The 9,186-nt window shown below is 35.5% G+C and overlaps 1 long non-coding RNA gene across 1 annotated transcript; it reads right to left on the reverse strand.

The window, feature by feature from the left end:
* Nucleotides 1-821: 821 nt before the first annotated feature.
* Nucleotides 822-8,710, reverse strand: LOC143264298 (uncharacterized). The gene is made up of 3 exons (XR_013037915.1): nt 8,396-8,710; nt 3,196-3,391; nt 822-1,920 (listed from the first exon to the last, which is right to left on the reverse strand). It is a non-coding gene; the product is annotated as an uncharacterized LOC143264298 (long non-coding RNA).
* Nucleotides 8,711-9,186: the final 476 nt, after the last annotated feature.

The following is a 9,186-nucleotide window of genomic DNA, read 5'->3' on the forward strand; positions in this document are numbered from 1 at the left end:
GATGACTAAACGAGAGATCCTCTTCGCCTCGAAAAATCGAACCCGTCGAAAGGGATCGATCAGCCTCGAACTTTTTGACGCGTTTTTTGAGCTGTGTTACGGAAATATCGTTGATTCATGAACGACGTCAGAAAGCATCGGGTATTTCATCGACTAGATTGAAGCTGGACACCTTGGATTTTAGTGTCTTGATTTTGATGACGATTTTTATGGGCATTTTTTGAGGGAATCAAGTAAATGTGCAGGGTGAGGGACTGAAAAATACGTACAGGGTAAGGGACTAAAAAATGAACTGTCTGAATAACTTGCTATTGCTGATTGTAAAAATGAACAAAAGCAAAATGAACTTACTGAAAAGCTACTAACATTGGAACAACCTCTTGACATTTAAGTAACTTTTGTCGAAAGCATTTTTTTCTATCAAGAATAGTAGCCAAACTGATGGACGCTTTTAAGTACCTTTGTCTGTATATGTCTGATTTTAAATCGTTGCAATTTTAATAACTTGTCACTGTGTTTGATAAAATTGTCCAGAATTATTTATTCGCTTATCTAATATTTTTTAAGAACATTATACTTCATGAAACATTTACCCTGGTGAAGTGCAGCTTGACAGAACTGCAAACTCTATTATGTTCGCCATTTTGAGGATCGCTCAGAAGTTACTCAAAAGTACTACCTAAAGTTACTCAAAGATACAAAACTACACAGTAGATGTTTTTAGATAATGGTATTGTGCAACAGTAACAAAAATAAAATGCAATTTGAACAAAAATAAAAATCACAACTTAATAAAAGTTGGAAAAGAAACTTAGTTTGAATTAGGATGAATAGTGGTCCACATGTCAGAATGAAAAACCGTAAAACATACCGCGTGTTAAAATCCTTACACAGTAAATAATCGTGGGACTCAAGAACAATATGCATCTAGGATTCTACAAATAACGAAGCCTCGAATAATTAAATGTTACATAAAGACCTAAATACCAGTGTAGCTGAATCGAAAGAATCGAGCAGGTAGCCGAAAATTTCTTCGAAGACCGTCGGTTTCCTTCGATCAAACTATTTATAATCTATAGAAAGGAAAAACTTTTTAACTCTGCCTTGAAACCTGGTCGTTTGCTTTTATCGTCTTTCGCGTGCGTATAAAAATGATTGAATGACAAATCCAATGAACGATGCTGCAATCAAGAGTTGACGAGAAAATTGCGATGTAAATCGGGCTTCGGATGGACGTTCATCTTCTGAGCTCGAAATTTATGACGCTGTTTTAACTGCACTGTTCATTGATGGAAAATTGGAATCTTTTAATTGATACGTGAGTGTGTGTCTTATGACTAATCGTGAGAGAGCAACGTGTTTTGAATGATATATTGTGTGTGAGATAAGCACTTTGATTTATAAACGTTAACAGTGTTTCGCAAGTGAATATGAAATCAGGAAAATTACTATAAAAACGTAGACACTTTTAAACGTAAATATTTCTACCTTCAAAATATTCTGAAGGTTTCGATTTTCGATAGTAGCTATGGAAGATCTCGAAATAATTGAATATCACTTTCTAAATTTCATTTAAAATTCCATTTAACCCGCCAATATTTTTAATTCGATATTGTACAGTAACCATTCGATAATGTACAGCAATTATTATCATTCGATTCTATCAAAACCGAATGACAATTTCAAAATCGTTCCTTAATTAAATAACTCGCTGATAAGTCTTCAGATTTGATTCCCAGAGCCTCTCAATTTGAATACGTTATATCACTCTCGTTCTCTCTCCTTCTCATCACCGTCTGATCACAGTATCCCTCTTTCCTTGCATCATGCCTTGCCCGTATTTTTCTTGCTCGCCCTCCCTGCTGCATATTGATGAGAGATTTTAGCTGGGCGCGCGTGAGATCCTGGAGATGAAAGGCCCTGTAAAAAATGCAATAAACTGTAAGCTAATTTCCAGGATCAAAGGGTCCCCGAAGGAGTTCCCGTGGCCTCTCTTCCAGGATTTCTTTTTTGCTCGATTCATACGAAATGCACGCGCCAGTTAAGTGCTGTAAAAACCGACGCACACTCGGCTGCCTGAGCCCTCCATTTTCTTTTATATCTTCACCTCCGACCTACGCTCGCTTCAAACGTTTCTATGAACGTTTCTTTTAATGTTATATGCGTGTCGCGTGATTGCTATAATTGGAAAATGTCTTAGGGCAACAACTGTACTCGTACAAAATACTGTTCATGTACATACAGTTCACGTATGTATAATATGTATATGTATGTGTGTGTACATATGTACATGTATGTAGTTCATTTTTATACGTGCATATGTTCATCAATGAATACGTATTTAATACAGGAATAATTGTAATAATATATACAAAGAGTATGCAGTTCATATGTGTACACATATGTGTATTCATATATATACATATGTTCATATATGTGGTTGATGTGTATGTACATGTACACATGCATATGTTCATCCCTGAACACGTATTTAATCCAAGAATAATTGTAGCAAAATATGCAAAATATATGCAGATATTGCTGTCTCTCAAAAAATATGCAGTTCATATACACATGTGTATATTCATATGTGTACATATGCATATGTATGTAGTTCATGTATATGTATGTATAGTTCATCACTGAATACGTATTTAATCTAGCAATAGCAGTAAGAAAATGTATAAAAATATACAGTTCATATACACATGTGTATAATCATATGTACACATATGTATGTAGCTCACATACATGCATGTTCACTGAACACGTGTTTTCTAGCAGATGCAAAACGTAATATCACAGTGATTAAAAATGAAATTTCGACTAAGAGCGTACAGTAAAATTATGGTGAACAGAAAGTAAACAGAAGACTAGTGAGTATAACGAGTTCCGAGGATATGTCAAGAAGTGTGAAACAATACACGATGTACCGAAATAAGCGAGGGCATCGGCCCTGTTCCACACAATTGCCAATTCCTGTCGACAATTTCCGAGCGAATATCTGAAAAAATTTCCTGGTATCCCACGCTCGCTATCGAAAGCAAGATCCTTCGACTTCCTCCGCATGGGGCTAAACAACGTCACAGAAAGAGCGTATCCGAAGGAGAAGAAAAAAAACGGTACCCACCACAGCACCGTTCAACGGACCACGAAGGGGTATCAAATTCTCAGAGCTCGCTGTTTGATAATTACCTAATTACGCCGGCTACGTGTTCTCGGAATGACGCTTCTTCCTCCGGCAAGTCTTCTCACGGCCAAAAGAAAAAACAATACGGCTGGATGGATGCATGAGCTTGGCTATTCGTCGGCCAGGGCCGAATATTCCAGGGGAATATGCATTAGGTGGCCGTCAACGTTAAACCAGGGGACCCGAAAGGATCCGTCAGTGCTGGAAAACGAATTAAATCCGATGAAATTGCTGCAGGCGCGGTTGTTGCGTGGGCCGTGAAATTCATTTGCGATTAATTGTTTACGGCCAGGGACCCACAATAGCCTTCCAGCACCTGATTCAATTCGGAAATTACTTCTTTGCCTGATTGCGATTGCGTGAATATTGGAATTCGCTGAATTGAACAATTTTTTAACGGTGTTGAAAATTTTATTTCACTGTTGTATAACTATTCCCAATTTTACTCTTGGTATTCTCAGATATTTTTGACATTAGCTCTTACTCGGTTTTATCAAAATAGTGATTACATGATCAACATGGAAATTTTCGAAATCAACCCCTTAACCCTCTAGGTTATGTCATTCATAGTTGGATAATTATTGCTACAACCCTAAGGCAACTGAAATTGAAATGTTAAGCATATTTCACTCTCGACAAAATATTTCTAATAACCCTGATATCCTGATATTACAAGTTATAATTAGAATTGAATCCAAAATTCAATTGCAGGGAATACGAGTGTGAACATGTGTGCCTCACGAGTGTGAAGATGTGCCGCAAGGGGTTAACGTATGCTAGTGGCACTTAAATGGTACTTTACATTATAAAATAATTTTTCCAGTGCAGAAAAAGTAGTACAAAAATGTATTCCCAGATTCTGTTATTTTTATTGATATTTATTGTCAAGTCTGATTTTTAATATTTCTATTATTATTTACAAGTAAGTCTAGTTTTTACTATTTCTATAATTATTCCTCAATAAGTCTAATTTTTACTATTTATAATCATCTATAATTTTCGTTATTCCTGTTAATATTTATATGTAATTGTAGTTTTCATTATTTCTATTGATATTTATATGTAATTCTAGTTTTCCTTATTTTCATAAACATTCATTATTGACTTTAACCTAACTCTATTATTTTAATTACTCCGCAGACTCGAGATCAGTCAGACAACCGCCCCATTCAAAGAAAAATTGCAATCGGTTTTAACAAAGATAAGCGGCGATATTTCGGCGATTCAATAGAAATGACGGAACAAAGGTCCTTTGTCGAGAAGTTTCTGAGAAAGTGCATCTGTCGGTGGAAGATGAAACTGGAACATCGTAGAAGAGTAATTGAAGCCACGTGTTTGTTAATGGTGCATACTACAGCGTCCTAATGAGATATTTGTCCGGTAGGATCCTCCCGGTTGCAGCTCGAAGCCCTCACGCGTATAAATTAGTTTTTGTAACAGAACATCCATTATTCTGGTGTCCCGACCAGTCGCGAATACGTTCGATAAAAACTCATTCTGCATCTTTACAGTCGATAGACAACTCACAAATTCAATATTTACATTCAATACTTACATTCAATACTTACATTCAATATTTACATTCAATATTTACATTCAATACTTATATTCATTATTTACATTCAATATTTACATTCAATACTTACATTCAATATTTACATTCAATACTTACATTCAATACTTACATTCAATATTTACATTCAATACTTACATTCAATATTTACATTCAATACTTATATTCATTATTTACATTCAATATTTACATTCAATACTTATATTCATTATTTACATTCAATACTTATATTCAATACTTACATTCAATACTTATATTCATTATTTACATTTAATACTTACATTCAATATTTACATTCAATACTTACATTCAATATTTACATTCAATACTTATATTCATTATTTACATTCAATATTTATATTCAATACTTACATTCAATATTTACATTCAATACTTATATTCAATGCTTACATTCAATACTTACATTCAATATTTACATTCAATACTTATATTCATTATTTACATTCAATATTTACATTCAATACTTACATTCAATACTTACATTCAATACTTACATTCAATATTTACATTCAATACTTATATTCATTATTTACATTCAATATTTACATTCAATACTTATATTCATTATTTACATTCAATATTTACATTCAATACTTACATTCAATATTTACATTCAATACTTATATTCATTATTTACATTCAATATTTACATTCAATATTTACATTCAATATTTGCATTCAATATTTACATTCAATACTTACATTCAATGCTCATATTCACATTCAATACTTACATCTTCACAAAAGCTACCCTCATACATTCATCTCCATTTTACGACTAATAGCGTATAGATTTCAGCAAATGTCCGCATCTCGTCCCTTAGGGAATCAATTAACTAAGTCGGCGATGAAATTTCCACGATAATGATAACAATTTCGTGGAGCCCCCGTTTGAGCTGTTATCGTAGCGAGGACGAAGAAGAATCGGATTATACCCCGTAACGAGATTAATCCGTCCCGCGTGGACGCAGAGAGACACAGGGAGATGAAAATATCGTATTCGATAGGAAGCTACGAACACCGAAACACCGGGGGAGAAATTTGTTGGCGCGTCGCGAGAGTGGATAAATTAATTCAATTAGAAACGATGGCGGATAAAGCGGAAGCTGAGATACGTGGCTGAGTAACGGCGTTTGATCTCGCTGATATTTCGATGGATGCTTCATTTGATTTGAAAGAACCATTTTTTTTTGTTGCGTGAAATTCATGCGGGACGTCCTTTAGGCTGAGTGATTTATTTCTATGTTGTCGATGATTTGTGGAATGTATGAATGAAGTATAAAATATTTTCTAAGTTTGACTTAAAATTATCAGGAAAAAAAGTGTCGAATAAAAGTGTTATTCGTGTAAAATATACAAAATTAAATTTTTTAAAGCTACTTGTGTCTGAATTTCGGTGAACACGAACAGTGTTTATTTTCGCAATAATGGCGGAAACGCGAGGTTCGAGGAACAATAATATCCCTACTTTATTCCCCATTATTGAACACCGATGGTACACAATTCTCACACGAAATCGCTGGAATTTCTGCAGCTATTTCAGCTTGACGCGGAAAAGAAACAACAATAACGGTGAAACTCGGATTTGCGCGAATTATCTTATCTCGCAATTGCACAGCACTGGTACAGCTACGTGTGTTTACGAGGGACTTTGAAAATCATGTAAAACGTACATGAACCCATACGAAATATATTTAGATAAATTTTAGGAAATGTAAACCGGAAAATTGAATTTTCGAATATTAGGATTTGAACATTCATAAATGTCCCATGAGCCATTTCCGCCATTACGTTAAATAATAAAGCTCGTTTACCCCGCAATTTCTGGTACCACTCGATACAGGTACAAATCAATGATCTTTGCATGCTTTGTATCTCCATTTTACGACTTAAGTAATATCCCGTAACTTGAAAGATCACATTTTCCTCTAATGTACATCCTAAGTTTTCCTACCGATTGGCCAAGAAATTTATCGCGACAAGTGTTCGCAAAGATAAGAGAAGCTTCATACAGTAAAGACCATTCGGGCTTTTTCAATTCCCTCGATCGTCGGATAAAATCGATTTCAATAAACTGACCCCGCGACTTTAACACCGTACACACGGTGTTAAATGTCTTCACTAAAGGATTTGTTCCGCCGGTAACAAATCGTCGAATAACAGGTTTTCAGCATGCAAAAGTGCGTAAACGTTTCCCGTTCCTTTCTTTATCGCATAATATTGATTTCACGTAAAAGTCTTGTTCCAACGACGTTCGAATTATCCTTATCTTTCGTGTAATCGCTATTAATTTATTAATACATTTTCCTTCATACCTATTCCTGTCGTTTACAAAATTCATGCTATTTATTTACACTTTACACTACTTGAAATCCAAGAGTTAACTCTAAACGTACCTCCACATAATTTGAAATAATTTTAAATTGAAAATGAAGTACTTAAACAAAGGAGCGAAAGATTAAATTTAATTCAATATACATATGAATTCTTTATTTTAATAAAATCAACTGAGACTTCAAGAAAAGTATCCTCTAAACGTGCCTGCGTATAATTTGAAATAATTTTAAATTAAAAATGAAGTACTTGAACAAAGGAGCAAAAAATTAAATATAAATCAATATACGTATGAATACTTTATTTTAATAAAATCAACTGAGACTTCAAGAAAAGTATCTTCTAAGCGTACCTGCGTATAATTTGAAATAATTTTAAATTAAAAATGAAGTACTTGAACAAAGGAGCAAAAGATTAAATATAAATCAATATACATATTAATTCTTCGTTTTAATAAAATCAACTGAGACTTCAAGAAAAGTATCCTCTAAACGTGCCTGCGTATAATTTGAAATAATTTTAAATTAAAAATGAAGTACTTGAACAAAGGAGCAAAAGATTAAATATAAATCAATATACATATTAATTCTTCGTTTTAATAAAATCAACTGAGACTTCAAGAAAAGTATCCTCTAAACGTGCCTGCGTATAATTTGAAATAATTTTAAATTAAAAATGAAGTACTTGAACAAAGGAGCAAAAGATTAAATATAAATCAATATACATATTAATTCTTCGTTTTAATAAAATCAACAGAGACTTCAAGAAAAGTATCCTAATAAATTTTGCAATTTAAAATAAAGAACTTTGTAACCAATCAAATGTGCAGTTTGATAGTTTCAATGTTAATAAACACTTAAATATGAATATACACGTATATTGCATTCTTTGTCTAATGATTTGTAATAAAAAATTTGTTAGGTTTCAAAGGGTGATTTTCAACACTATTAGCAAGCACTGAGGTTGCTGTAAATAATTGTCAGCACCAAATTATATTTGATAAGTACAAGTACTAATGTAGTACAAGTACTTAGTACAAATAATGCTATACTATAAATAACGGTATAGAACACACGTTATAGTGCAGGTAATGTTATACCTAAGCGCAAATAATGGTATAATACAAGTAACGGTATGGTAAGTTCTGTAATGTTACCAATAAGTCCAGCACATAATAAACCTATCAATCGTAACAGCACATTTCTCCCATAACGCTAGAACAGTCCCCATAAAACAAGATGAGTTCCTAGCAGGTTGTGAATTCATTTTGTGTATACCAGCGATAAATTAAATCGGTAAGAGGCTCGTTGACCACGGACGTGACAACCTTTCCAGCCCTGGGCATCTAGGACGTCGATCCTAGGCACGAGGAGCAGCTCCGTTCGCTCCAATGATCCAGATCCATTTACCTAGTTTCGTGGAAACTAGCGGGGCGATGCACGACCCAAGACGACACGGAGTTTCGTGGTTGACAAGGCTGATACGCACGAGCCTACGCTGGCAGGCTTCTGGCACGCGCTCGCCTAGTCCATAACGCTTCGAAAAAAAAAGAAACCGCTAGACCGGTGGCCCCTATCTAACTGGTACATCGTTTTCGAACGGACCGTTCGCCAGATTCCACGGAAGATTGCCGGCCAAGTGAGCTGCTACCACTACCGGCACGTTCCCCTCCCCCGGGACAGAGCCGTTCCAGTGCAGCGTGTCACCCGCACTTCCGGTTACAAGGTGCCCCGCCATGTCGTGTGCTGTACAGCTCGAGCCGCTCTCACGGTCAAGGTCAGCTCCCAGCTACGCCGAGGGGACGATAATTGCCCGCCGCGACCTCGCGCGTGGGTGTGGTCGCACCCGGGGTTATCGAGCCCCGACGACGCTCGATCGTGGAAACCGGCGTACAGTCTACGGCAAATATCCCTTCTGAATATGCTGACCGGGGACAGACCCTTTGTTTCCGACGATTTTTCACGGTGAGCACGTTTCGATGGGGTGCAAGGGACAAGTGGGAATTTTGGGATGAGACTTCTTTCAGGATTTGCAAATTTTCGGGTGAGTTACTCACTGTAGGGATAAG

The sequence above is a fragment of the Megachile rotundata genome, chromosome 4, assembly GCF_050947335.1.
Source record: "Megachile rotundata isolate GNS110a chromosome 4, iyMegRotu1, whole genome shotgun sequence".
NCBI lineage: Eukaryota > Metazoa > Arthropoda > Insecta > Hymenoptera > Megachilidae > Megachile > Megachile rotundata.